We start from the raw sequence: 5,455 nt of genomic DNA on the forward strand, positions 1-5,455 counted from the left end.
AAAGCCACTTGTAGCAGTGGAAAGGATAAAGCGATCCTCTGGCCTTTGCCCCCCTTTAAAGTGGAACGGCAATGTATGAAGAAAATAATCACAACATTCAGAACAATACATACCTTTCTCAAATGAATAGGAATCATATTTCCTGTTAGTCCACATACAGCGCCCAATGTCATGGCTGTTGGAGGGTTTTCTACAGATTATATGACTGAAACCTTTTTAAAAACATGAGTCCAGGATGTCTCCTTGATAATGATATCAGATCATAAATATACTAGACATGCAATAACTGTAATGTGTTTACATGCACCTCAAATATGTCCAATTTAGAAAAAAGAGAAAACATTACCAGAATGAGCACAGCTGTTCCCTGTATGCAAAACAGCATATTACGGTTTTATACAGGGGAACGAAATGAGCCATTATTATATTTCTGTATAATTTTTCTCATTAAAATCTTCTTCAATCTTCTTATAGAGACCTTAAATTTTCTCCTGAAGTCAAAGACTTGGCCTTGAACCTATGTAAACATTTGGTTGATTAGCTTTTCATACAGACAAGTGCAGCTTCACAACTTCACATGCCCATGAGAGCGCCATCTCTGCAGGAAGAGGGGGCATTCAACGCTTGATAATAATCGCTATGACAGGACTAATCATGCAGCCAACTCCAATAAAATTATGCCTGCTTCTTTGACAAGACCAAACATGACAAGACAGAGGGAAAGGCATGTGCGCAGACACACATGCTGCGGAGACACCCACGCACCTCTGAGAGCCATGATGATGACGTTTTCTGGCACAGACACAAGACAAAGCGTTTCATGCACACTCTCGAAATTGCACTAAACACATGAAATCTACAGTGACCTCACAGATTGTCTGGATTGATGATGTTTACATGTGACCTTTTAAATATATTTTAATTTTAGATGTAATCTGACAACAACATTTTATAAATGTGTTTTATGATGAATGTAAATACATTAGTTATTCTGTATGTTTAATATACAGTATTTATGATCTGAGATCATTGATTAAAGGTGCATGTTTTATATATCTTGGATTCATGTTTTTTGGCTTGACTTTGAGAAAGTCACACAGTGCTCAGTATGTTGTGGTTATCTGCTTCATACACAGCTCGGGTCAGAACTAAAGCCTCGAGTAAACAGGCTCTTGGCTGATCATAGCATGTAGGGAATGAAGAAAATAAGTAACAGCAAACAAAAATAAAACGCTGGCTGCACTTCAATCAAGTCACACTCAACCTAGTGTGAAAAATAAGATGCAGTGGAAACAGGTTTTAATGCCCTCCTTCACTTCCCCCCTGCACTTAGTGATGCAGAACCTGGCACCATATGTCAAGTGAATGGCCACTTGCTGAGTGAGGGGGCTGGATCAGAGCAGAGAAGAGGACTTGGACTGAAAAACACCTGCCTTTAAGCAAGCAAGCTTAATTAAGTCAAATGAATTATTTGAAACACTCAGAACATGGAAGAATAACATACAGATTACTTTAATAAATAACATACTGTTTAGTCAATTTTGACAATTTTTTTACATTTGTGAGCAGTAAAAACACCTAAACATAGAGAAATTGAAATTGCATGACTTTGAAAAAAAAAAGAAAATATTTCAACTTTTCTTTAATCTTTGTGCAGCTGATACACATTTTTGTACATGCTGAATGTAGAGGGTGTTATAGGTTAAATTTGACCTGTATTTGGTATTTATTAAAACATTAAAAAAACACATTTAAAAATGTTGTTGTATCAATAACATTTATAGCAATCATTACGATTGTTATGTTAACATTGAACCATAACATAGTGTGATTGTAAATGTGTTTTCCTCATAAACAAGAATAGATTCACTCTGCTCCCTGAGAGCCTAAAGGTTAAAACCCATTAATGAAAATTGAGTGAAATGTATGAAAAATAGATTTTTGGTTCAGAGGTGTGGTAAAGAGACTAATTATGAGGGGATACTCTGAAGGGTCAGAATAAGAACAATATGTAAGGGTTAAACAATAAATAATAATAATAATAATAATAAGCTGAAATTTAGGGTATTAAAGATTAGAACACATATGCCCTTTTGGCGTATGCATTTTTTTCTCACTCTCTTGGCTGTTGAACTGTCAATCTTAGTAGTCCGCTTGAGTTTTCAGAGTAATTGGCCATCACTGAAGGTTGCAATGGGGATTTCTCACCTGGGAAATACCATGGCTGAAAGCACAGATGTGTGTAAGTAGCCATTACACCTTTCTTGCAGGTTTAGGGGTATCAGTTGTCCCTGCTGGCGCATTGGTATTGCTCACTACCAGTTAGCTTCCATTGCTAGTACTATTTGTTAAACCTGCACTTTTATTATACTTCCACTGCAATGTGTCAATTTATGTGACACCCCCCCCCCCCCCCCCCAAACACACACACACACACACGCACACACTATTCTGACGCAGCATTTCATGACAAATGGAGATCACCATATGTTGATGGAATGTTTACAGAAATTGATTGGGGGTAAATTACAATTCTGGGAGGTAACAAGTGATTGATGGGCAAAAAGACCCATCTTTATACTGATGGTTTCTGGAGCTGATTTATTGTCTTCCTACAGTCAACATAATGCATTTTGCAATGAAAGCCTACATTTCCTCATAATTCATTTTTATTTGTTTGTTATGTGTACTCATCATAGAGTAGACAAGCTGTGTCGTGTTTCAGGCTGGGAAAGGAATATGTACAGTACCATTCTATACTTTCCCATTTACTTGAATGATAAAGTGTGTACAACGTTTTGACTATTATATGTATTTTTTCTGGTACATTTACTGGAAGAAAAGACACAATGCAGATGATACTTTGAAGAAATGCATTCAGTGATATTCAGAGTTGGATTTTATTCCATAGACAATGCACCGATTAACATTAAAATTATATGTTTTGTGTTACAGAGTGTCGTCCATAAAGTAGAAATTATCCTCTGTACAGTAGATTACAAGAAATGCCGTTTTAAGGCAAGAAATACAAGTCATATAAGAGTCATGGGCCATGTAAATAGAAAAATGATAAAATCAAGTTAAATCTTGCCTTGTATACAGATCATAGACAGACTTCAACTAATGTGCATTAATGCTACCTTCAAGAGTATATTCTTTACGGAGCATCAAATGTCACTTGCTGAAAAAGGTGTCTTAATGCCACGTATTAAGTTAATGCATTTGAGATGACAAATCTCACTTTTTTAGCCACATATTGTGTATTGTCTTCCTTTGAGAATCAATGAGAGCTTGATTTCAGACAGATGCAGACAAGCTGGCAGATTTTTATAAACTGTAGCAAGCTAAACGATGCTACTGTTAGCTCCATGAGTTGGTCAAAAACGTTGTCTCTGGCTGACATTTTAGTTTCCTGCTAATCTTCTAAAAAACGGCCTATGCACTTCATAGCTACATATATGATATCTATATAAAAAAGATGGAGGTTAAAGCTACTCCATGCAAAAACTTGGCGCCCTCACCAGCTGATAGAAGAAGATGCAGTATTGTTTTTGTATTGCAGTGTAGAGCTGATTAGCCTCCGTGGAAGAGGACCTATGTAGATATTTAAGCCTCATTCTAAGGTAACAAAAACACAACAATTATTAATTTCAGGGGATTATGAACTAATTAAAACATACTTACAAATATTATAATCCATTTCTGCTGAGTCGGTTCTGCTAGATGCCACTAAATTCTACATATTGCACCTTTATTTCTAACATAAGCACATTTGGCTATTTAGCTGACATAGTTGCACAAGAAAGACAAAAGTCATTTTCATGTTTAATTGTTCATATTTCTAGCACCTTTTGTAATCAGGTGATTTCAAATGATTTCTTTCTTTTTTTACATTCTTGACCTGAAATAGATTACATAGCAACAATGTGGCTCCTCAACATTTTTGTTCATTTTTTTGTCTTATGAAACGAAATGCAGCATGTGACACTTGATGCCCCATACCGGCCAAAATATTTGGCTGTTTAGAGATCGGAAATATTTCACTTATTATATAGTAAGCAACACAGTTTTTTCTCTTGTAGTGGATGGTGGATAAACAGCTTTTCCAAGGCCTCTCTGTATAGTCTTTTAAAAAACTGAAAGCACTGATGCCATGACTGGACTGACTGTATGTACAGTATGATATTGTTAATGATCAGTACTCAAACAAACATATGACATGGTCTATAAAGTTAAACTCTGAATACATTTTCAATGTAACAATTTAGAGTTTTAAACACATTTTGTCTGATTTATATACAGTACACATCTTCAGTTAACAAAGCAGATTCAATATGACAAAAGTTATAGTTAGAAGCACAATGACTTGCTGGTCCACCATCGGTAATCATTTACTGGCAATTTCATGATTCTGTGTTTATAAAAAAAAAGAGCAACAGGATACTTACAGTATTTTATAGAGGGGAACAATACAATCATATTCATCTTTACAGCTTGTTTAAAAAAATACTGATACACAGAATATTGATTAGAGCTACTGTAAAGGCAACTGGCAAGTAAAGCATACAGCAAAACATGTAAAGCACAAGCAATTCTAAAGATTACAACAGATGTACAATTCTGCTCGGCTCTTGTACTGGCTGTTAAGCTGTAGTTAATCATGCACCGGTGGTACCATATATTTGTACTATATTCCAAAACACTTCGCTCTGTGCGCTGTGCAAACAGGCTGATGCGTTTTCTTTGCTGGTTTGGAGGATCCACAGTTCAGCACAAGGACACAGTGTGATAAACACAGCTGGTTTCCCTTCTGTACATTCAAATGTTTGTCAGATTCAGCAGAGAGAACATTTAGTGCTCTACTGTATGTGTACTTAATGACAAGTCCAACATATAGGTAGAAAATGGCTTTACGGAGATGAATTAGATGTAAAAGGAAAGGAAAGAGTAAAGGCAGAGAGGGCAGTTAATGACAACAACAGGTTTACTGGGTTGAGAGGAGAGAGCACAGCTGTACATGCACACAACCAAACTTATTGAAGTGGTCAAAGCTAGCATGGTGCTGTGCTGTGCAATGAATGGTGAAAAGGGTTAATGACATGTAAGGTATGATAGGGTGAATCCATATTGAAGTAGGATGAGTAGCACAGTAGGTGAGCACAACTGCAAATGGCTTTGAATAGCACTTCCTTTCCAGTGATGTATTTGTGTGATGATGACATTAGAGCCGAAGCCCTTTTGAGCATTTAGTAAATGCATCAGATTAGGTTCTATACAGTCCAGTCACCCCTATAAAACCACATGTCCTACAAATCCCAGTATCCCTACACACATAATGAATTCAAAAAGAAAATATTGTGAGGAAAAGCAAATATAAAGACATACGAACTCAGCAAACATAAGATAATGAATTGATTTTTTTTTACAACCTGAAGAATTAGTGATAGGGTGAGGG

Source organism: Scomber scombrus, chromosome 12 (assembly GCF_963691925.1).
Source record: "Scomber scombrus chromosome 12, fScoSco1.1, whole genome shotgun sequence".
Lineage (NCBI taxonomy): Eukaryota > Metazoa > Chordata > Actinopteri > Scombriformes > Scombridae > Scomber > Scomber scombrus.